This window comes from Physeter macrocephalus, chromosome 14, assembly GCF_002837175.3.
Source record: "Physeter macrocephalus isolate SW-GA chromosome 14, ASM283717v5, whole genome shotgun sequence".
In the NCBI taxonomy this organism is placed as follows: Eukaryota; Metazoa; Chordata; class Mammalia; order Artiodactyla; family Physeteridae; genus Physeter; species Physeter macrocephalus.
In genome coordinates, this window is record NC_041227.1 from 114,526,526 (window position 1) to 114,535,756 (window position 9,231).

Sequence of the window (9,231 nt, forward strand, 5' to 3'; positions counted from 1 at the left end):
CACAATGAATTGCTCTAGGCACTAAGTAAATGTTTAATAAACAAGTGAAGAGGAGATGACTTTTCTAAAGAACCAAATTATTAATAATTATGGAAAATATTTCTCTTTCCTGGGTTATAGTAAAATGTGATTCTCTTGGGATATTCCTTGATTAAAACTCTGAATATTTATTCTTCACAGTGGTGTTTTTCCCTCCCGCATTAAAATGGTTAAGCTTTGATCTCTCCCAAAGTGGCAGAATCAGGTCTATAATGTCTGCCTGCATCATTTGCAGGTGAGTGGAAATGCTAAAAGGATATTAAGATAGTAACAGTGGTGAGAGAAAGAAATAAAAAACCATCATTGGTTTCCCAGTGCGGTAGATCAGCATTTGGCTGCTATTCCACATAATCTTGCCAACATCACTCTCAAAGCAATTTCTCTTATAAAATATGGCACAGTCGCCACCCTATTTTGCACATGGGTATTTAATCTCAGAAAAACTATTTAAAGTATTTGAAATATTTGAAGAGACAAGTTGATTTTTATGGAGCTGGTTGATATCAACCTATGCTGTTTTCCACTAAAGTTAATACCCTGGGGAATATGAAAATTAGAAGAAGGGAGTCAGAGAATCCTTTTAGGGGTTTCATAACCTAAAAAACTAAACAGGACAGAATGCCAGTGACTCTCAAGAGAAAGATTTTTGTAAACACACAAAGCTACTTTAAAATTCCCTTTAAAAAAATCAAACAGTTCAAAAACCATTGTCTGCCATCTTCAAAATCTGAAAGACTACTGGTGGAGTTGCCAGATTTAGCAAACAAAAATACAGAATCTTCAATTACATTTGAATTTCAGATAAACAATGAATAGTTTTTAGTATAAGTATCCCCCTCCATATTGCATATTTTAGTATTAGCAGGTCCCATGAAATATTTGAAACATATTTATACTAATAAACAATTTATTAAAAAAAATTTGTTGTTTATCTGGAAATCAAATGTAACTAGGCGTCCTGTACTTTATCTGGCAACCCTAGTACTGGGGAGAGTTATTTGGCCTCCTCTGCAGAACATGAGGCCCCACCTGGCTGATGAGAATGTGCCTTTAGGGTTACTACATGGAATTACAAGGTTAGCAATGGTCATGGTAAAAGGAAAAGAACTGAACCTTTCTTCTGCTCCATGGATTTCTACTCTCCCTTTCACACTGAAGAAATACTGTGAAAAGCATTTCAATGTATTTCTAATGATTTAGAGTGGTAATGGATTAGTTGTACTAAATAAAGAGTATACTTCATTTGGATCTCTAGGGTTTGTTTGTGTAGGGGCTAAAAGCCTAGGATTAACCGTATGGATTTATGAACCTAGAGAACTTGTTTCTCTTGCTAGGTTTGCTAGTCCTAGTGAGGAGTGAACAGACCTGATTTTGTGAAGCAGTTGGAAGACTTCGAAGTTGCTGCATGAAAATATTTTCTAATGAAGTTATTCCCACCACCTCTTTCACTAAAGGATTACCCACATTGTTCTGCTTTTATAGGACTTGTTACTGTGGCAGATCTCCCTATTTGTCAGATCTCATCCTCTTTAATGGAGGCTGGTGTACTAGTACTCCAGAGGTAGGTTGAAAACAGCAACATTGCTCTGAGTCTGTTTTGAACGCTCATGGAGGGAGCATTCTTTCTAGCAGCAGCTGATGCTCTGCAGCGTGGGATTCTATTACCTTCATTTGAGCTGCCTGGTTATTCTAGCAATCAGATCTTTCTGTCTCCTTCCTGTTACCTGGCCTTGACACCAGCTATCATGTGCCCACTTTGCCTTGACTCCCAGGCCCACAATTCTTCTTTCATTTTCTTTAAACTCATATGACAGAATATTGGAATTTCTAGGACATTTACATGGCTATGACAACAGTGGAGAATATTTGAAATCAGGACTGTCCAGTAAAATCTAGGGCACGTAGTCCCCCTAATATTTCAACACCTGTCCTCTGACAGTTACTTAGGATGGCATGGGTATTTGGAAAGGAGACAGGACTGCGAATCAGAAATTCTTCTCTTCATGGCTTTTGTTACTGCTTTGCAGTTAATTTTAGGCAAATTACTGCATCTATCTCTGTCACTTTCGGATCCTTTTTATTTGAAACCCCTTATAAAAATAATAAAAAAGAACAAAGCAAAAGGAACTCATTTTCAACTTACTCTGCCTATCCTTAAAATTCAAGTTTGAATCCTAGTGTTTGTAATACAGCATATTGGGCTTCTCTGTCCATTTACCATGAGGGTGGGGAAAGTTAGGGAAAACTAAGGCCTTAAAGACTTTACCATTTAATTTTAACTTCTTGTTTAGGAGGATAAAACAAGTGTCTGCTTTCAGGACTGCAATTTGTAAACTTCAAGTCTGAACCCAAGCTGGATAGAACTATAGTATTCTAATTCCCGGAAAAAATAAAAGGGGCTTATAAACCAAAGAAAGTGATTTACTCTGTCAGACAGTAAGAATAGCACTATCTGTAAAACAGAGACTCCTTTTTCTCTCTTCTACCTTTTCAATTCCTTTGATCCTGTCAGCCTCCCCTCCACATGATATCCTCTTAAATTGAGATAAGATAGTGATGAATCATGTTAGTAAAAGTACATAGGCCCGGGCTTCCCTGGTGGCGCAGTGGTTGAGAGTCCGCCTGCCGATGCAGGGGACACGGGTTCGTGCCCCGGTGCAGGGAAGATCCCGTATGCCGCGGAGCGGCTGGGCCCGTGAGCCATGGCCGCTGAGCCTGCGCGTCCGGAGCCTGGGCTCCGCAACGGGAGAGATCACACGCTGAGAGGCCCGCGAACTGCAAAAAAAAAAAAAAAGTACATAGGGCCAAACAAAGATGTCATATTTTGGCATCACTTGGCACTGAGACACATCAGGACAGGGCAGAAAGCGTTCAGGATTTCCTGATGCAAAGTTCCTAAAACTGTGGTTCCCACTAAGTGGTTAATGTTGGTTTGGGGCAAGAAAAATACAAATTTCTCCTGAATGTTGGAATTGTGCCTTTTTGCCTAAAGAGCTTTGTCTTTTTTTTTTTTTTTTGGCCTGCCCTAATTCCTGATGTCAGGTCCCCAGGGTATCTGTGCTCTGCCTCATTCTCAGTGAATGTATATTTTATACAGTGTGATCACACTTTGAACTAAAATAGACCATATCTAGAAATCTGCTGGTACAGCTTCCCAAGGACTAAAGAATATGAACAGTTTGAGCTGTTTTTTGTGTCTGTGGCTTCTTCTTGAGTCATTTCACAATACAGAGATGTTACCCTCTAGATTTTATTTAGGAAAAAAAAGGCATCAGATCCCAAAGGCTAGCCTCTATATCAAGACTATTTTCCTAGTAAATGCAGAATATCTGCAAAGGAAAGGGGCCTAGATGCCTACTTTTCAGTCTCTCTTCAGCTCTGGCATTATTTTTTTTATCGAGGACAAGATAACTTTCAGTTCAGTCCTGTGCGTAAGCAGGCCACAAGCCAATTTCTAGTTCCCCCTACGCTTTTCAAGTGTTTATTAGTCTTGACTCCAATGCAAATCCTGTAGGGAGGCTGGCAGCAGCACATTTTCATCCTCAGTTATTTAAGATGTGGCTAAAACTTCAAAGGCAAATTGCTCTCATAAAATCACATCCTGTAAGACATGATTTCACCAGGTTGGCAGGCCTTAGTGTTTTGAGTATCTTTTCTTCACTCCACCCTTAACCTAGGGTTGGACAGAGGTGAGATTATTCTGTTTGCTAGGTATGGGATCAGGTCTTGAAGGAAGACTAATTCTGATGTAAATTCTTCTTGTCATGGATTTACAAAACAATTAGAAATAGAGCCAAGGGTGGAGAAACTGAGGCTATCTGACTGTTGCCAAGTTGCTGAGACTAATCCTCTTGGCTACTTCACTGGTCTGGTTCAACCTAAGCCCTCACTATTTTTTTTTGGATTTGAAGTCAAGGCAACACCATTGCTAAGTCAATTCCAGCATGTCAGCTCCAGAACACTGTAACCTTTAAAGACTTGGGATTCCATGGGAAATGTTGTAGCAGCATTCCAGAGACCCACGCATCAGACACAGACATATGCATTCTTCCCTGCAGCAGGGGGCGTTGTCCTTACTCCCTAAGTGATGTCCTCAGGAGTCCGGCAGCTGATCCTTCATAAGAGGACAGGGTCAAACAGGCTCATCTCAACTTGAAGATCACCAGCAAAGGGCCTGGGTTTAGTCATGTAGTTGCCCAGTCACTTGGGATTGGTAAATAATCCTGGAGTAGTAGTAGTGAAAAAGGAAGCAGAAGTACTGAAAAAACGGGGTAGGGGTGGGGGTGGGGGAGGGTCTAGAAAGGAAGTAAGACAGGTGGAAATGCATGACTTTTTCAACTTCCTGATGGAAAGATCCAAGAGAAATAAAACTCTTTCCGACTCTGAGGACCTTTCTTTGGCCATATTTGGATGTATATAATGTCATATTGCCACTCTCAAATACATAAATAAATGAACACATACAGATATATACACACATACATATATCACCTGTTACATCAAATATAGTTATTATCCATCAGTATAGTATACATTTTAAATAAAGCATATGGAATTAATCTGCTCTCTTTCATGAAGAACACAGGATGGGTAGGCAACATTCCATCTACTCCCCACATTTCTAACGGTCATTCTAACAGCCATTTTAAGTTAGAGAAGAGAGTGAAGCTGGGATCTCATGGCATCAGCTTCCTATGGATTACTCTCCAATTTTTTGTTTCCCTGGTTTTTGGAACCCCTTCACCATCTTCCACAGGTAAGACTCATGTTAGTGGAACTGGAGTTACATGCCTGAAACTACATTGAAGGCTATAATTTCTAAGTGAGGCTAAATAGTAACAGTAATGCTTTGTTTTCATCTAATGTGGTGGGTTTTATAATGCCCTCCCAAACTCTTCCACCTGTTTCTCTTCCCCTTTCAATGTTCCATGGCCAGTGTGTCTCGCCCTTCTGCCTGAATATTTTGGCTTCCTAACCCGATTCCTTTATATTCTCTTTGCTTGGAAACATCTCTTTCAATTTCTTACATTTGCTCTATACAGTTGACCCTTGAACAGCATGGAGGTTAGGGGCACTGACCACTCCCTCCAGTCAAAAAAATCCATGTGTAACTTTACAGTCAGTCTCTGCATCTGAGGAGTCAATCAACCACAGATCATGTAGTCCTATAGTTTGTATTTTATTGAAAAAAACCCACGTATAAGTGGACTCGCGCAGTCCAAACCTGTGTTGTTCAAGGACCGACTGTATATCCTTTACTCCAACTTTTTATCTACAACTCGTGCTGTGAAGATCATTCTGATATTAAGCACATGATAGGACTTCCCTGGTGGCGCAGTGGTTAAGAATTTGCCTGCCAATGCAGGGGACACGGGTTCGATCTCTGGTCTGGGAAGATCCCACATGCCGCGGAGCAAATAAGCCTGTGCGCCACAACTACTGAGCCTGTGAACCACAACTACTGAGCCCACGCACCACAACTGCTGAAGCCCACGCGCCTAGAGCCCGTGCTCTGCAACAAGAGAAGCCACTGCAATAAGCCTGCACGCCGCAATGAAGAGTAGACCCCGCTCGCCACAACTAGAGAAAGCCCGCGCACAGCAGGCTTCAAACTTTTCTTTGAGAAAAGTATGTATTATGCACTTATCTGCTTTACAAATGTGGAAACTGAAGCAGGGAAATTATAAGACTTGCTCTAGGTCATATATAAAAATTGGGACTATGTCCTCAGACTCTCAGACTAGTGCTTTAAAACTAAAGACAAAAGGGACTAAGATCAAAATGAATTTGATTAGTTTTTTTCTTTCTTTTTATTGAAGGATACAACTTGCATAGGTTTTTTTTCATTTGCAGATTTTCAAGGGCTTTATTAAACAGAGAAGCTGAGAAATCTGTTAGAAGTACCGCTAATGACCTTGAGATATTACTGACTTCCCTACTCTTTCTGAAGCCCCATTGGAGGGAAATTAATTTCCAAGAGGCTTAAACTTCATTTAAACTATGCCAGAGAAGACTGCCTGGAGCATATGTTAGATCCTTAGTCTTCTTAATGGGAACTATATGCTACCTTCCATTCCTCTATCCCAAGTAGGCCTGGGTTCAATCTTGACTTGCTGCATTGGAACCTCGTGGGTCATGGGACTAGGGATGTGGCCAAGTAAGATTCTCCTCTTTATTACTGTTGCCATGAAGTCTATGGCCCTGGTAGGTTTTTGTTTTGTTTTGTTTTGTTTTTGTGGTATGCGGGCCTCCCTCTGTTGTGGCCTCTTCCGTTGCGGAGCACAGGCTCTGGACGCGCAGGCTCAGGGGCCATGGCTCACGGGCCCAGCCGCTCCGCGGCATGTGGGATCCTCCCAGACCGGGGCGCGAACCCGGTTCCCCTGCATCGGCAGGCGGACGTGCAACCACTGCGCCACCAGGGAAGCCCTGTTTTGTTTTTGTTTTTTAAATCATTTCTGTGATTTTATAAAAGAAGCTTGCTTCTAGCCTTAGGTTCACATAGGTTCTCTGTGGAGCACACAGCTTGTATACAAAGGAAAGGCTACAGACTGGGTAAAATACTCTCTCTTGGTCAGTTGGTTAGTTGGGTCAATAAAAATTGAGATGTACTTTGTGCAGGGCTCAGTACTGACAGTTACAAAAGAATAAGAGGTCAAGCTTTTGCTAGTAGTACATCTTAAAAAGATATCCATATAAGACAAATTAAAAATACAATTACAGAAAAACAGAACAAGTACAAATAAGTCAGCAAAAGCCAGTACTTGCGAGCTGATGGGAAATGGGTTACAGTTGGGTGGAGTTAGTCAATGAGGACTTTCTGGAAGAGGTGAGTTTTTTTTTTTTTTTTGCGCCACCAGGGAAGCCCAAGAGGTGAGTTTTGAAGGAAGGGAGGGGCATGGGTTTGCGAAGAAGGATGAGGAGGCCTTTCCAAGCAATAATTCATGAGCAATGGTAGAGAAGAGAGTGAGCAAGCTCTAAGGACCAAGTGGTAAACACCTTAGCTTGCTAAGACTGGAGAATCTATGTTAAAGGGTAAGGAGAAACAAGTCGGAGAAAATGGTAAGGACAGTGCATGAAGAGCCTTAAATAGTTATATATCAAATTTGCTTTAACAGAAAAGAGGGAGCCTCAAAGCTTCTTGCATAATGAAAACAACTTTTTAAGAAGCTGAGGTACAGATGAATTAGAATAAAACAAAACTGGAGACGTAGAAAATAGGGGAGATGCTGCAAAATTTTCCAGGAGAGAAAAAAAAATGGCTGGGTCCGAATGCCAGCTCTGCCATTTATTAGCTATATGACCTTGGGCAAGTCACTAAATCTCTGTGTGCCTGTTTTCTCATCTGTAAAATGGGGATAATGGTGTCCACCTAACAGAATTGTTGAATGGATTAAATGAATTAATACATGAAAAGTGTTTAGTAAGCACTCAATACATTAGTATGCAATTATTAATTACATTATTAATATATTAGTATTATATTATTATTTTATGACCAAAAAGTGGTCATAGAAATGAATCCATGTAACAAAAGGCCCCATCTCACATCTTACTTTGAAATGATTGCAGCTTTTCAGTCTGTTCTAAAAAGGTATGTAGGATTCAGAGGATAGGAGGGCAGGCCTAGTGTCCAAGACTGTGCTGATCAATATAATAGTCACTAGTCACATGGGGCTAGTGAAAACCCAAAATGTGCCTAGTCAAAATTGAGATGTGCTGTAAATTGAGATGTGCTGTAAATACACACTGGATTTCAAAGCCTAATTATGGAAAAAAAAAATCATATACATTTATTTTTTTGGCCACGCAGCTTGCAGGAACTCAGTTCCCCCACCTGGGATTGAATCTAGGCCGTGGCAGTGAAAGCCCAGAATCCTAACCACTAGGCCACCAGGGAACTCCCTCATTAAAACTTTTTTGTTGATTGCATGTTGAAATGATAATATTTTGGCTATATGGGGTTAAATAAGATGTATCAGTTTCACCTTTTTCTCTTTTTTTTTAAATTTAAAGTTACTTATCTGGCTTGCATTATATATATATATTTTTAAAAATAAACTTATTTTTGTCTGTGTTGCGTCTTTGTTGCGGCGAGCAGGGGCTACTCTTCGTTGGGGTGTGCGGGCTTCTCACTGCTGTGGCTTTTCTTGTTGCGGAACATGGGCTGTACATGGGTGGGCTCAGTAGTTGTGGCTCACGGGCTCTAGAGCGCAGGCTCAGTAGTTATGGTGCATGGGCTTAGTTGCTCCGTGGCATGTGGGATCTTCCCAGACCAGGGATCGAACCCGTGTCCCCTGCACTGGCAGGCGGACTCCCAACCACTGCGCCACCAGGGAAGTCCCTTGCATTATATTTCTATTGAACAACGGTGGTCCAGTACAACTTTCAGCACTGAGTTTTAAAAATTAAGGGGTTCTACATGAGAAGGTTCTATAAAGGAATATGGGGAATTATAGATAAAATCTCCTTGTCCTTGACACTTTAAAACATATATTTAAATATACACACATTTATATGTAATTAATATATATTTATATTAAAAATATATATACCTCAATTTGCGAGATACCTACCAAACTGAGGGAGCCACAGCTAATTTACCTTTAAAGATGCCACAATTGGTAAAAGGTCTTTTATTTTATTATTATTATGTTTTTGGCCCCACCACGAGGCTTGCCTGATCTTAGTTCCCCAACCAGGGATCTAACCCAGGCCCTGGCAGTGAGAGCACAGAATCCTAACCACTGGACAGCTAGGGAATACCCAGGTCTTCTATTTTTTAAAAAAAAAGCAGAAACAAAGATGAAAACAGAAAAAAGGTGAAACACATCTTACTTTTGAACATTAAATCATGAAAACAAAAATCTTCTAATTTCTGAAATCACACTCTCAGAGGTCCAAATCTTATTAGTTTAAGTAACCTGAATTATTAAAGGTTTTCTGACAAAATTTTTCATATCATCCCTTGAAGTTACTACTTAAAATAACAGGAATAATTACGACCAAAGAGCCTCGTATCAGGGTTTTCTGCTGGTCTGGAGGTAAAAATCCAGTTTGGGGTTTTGCTCTGAACTGATATTTCAACATTTTGCCCTGACTGCACTGACCAACTATATAGGCTTCTATTTCCAAAGACAGCGCGGGGGTTAGCGGGGTGGGGGGAAAGAGAGAGAGTCAGAGAGAGAGACGAGG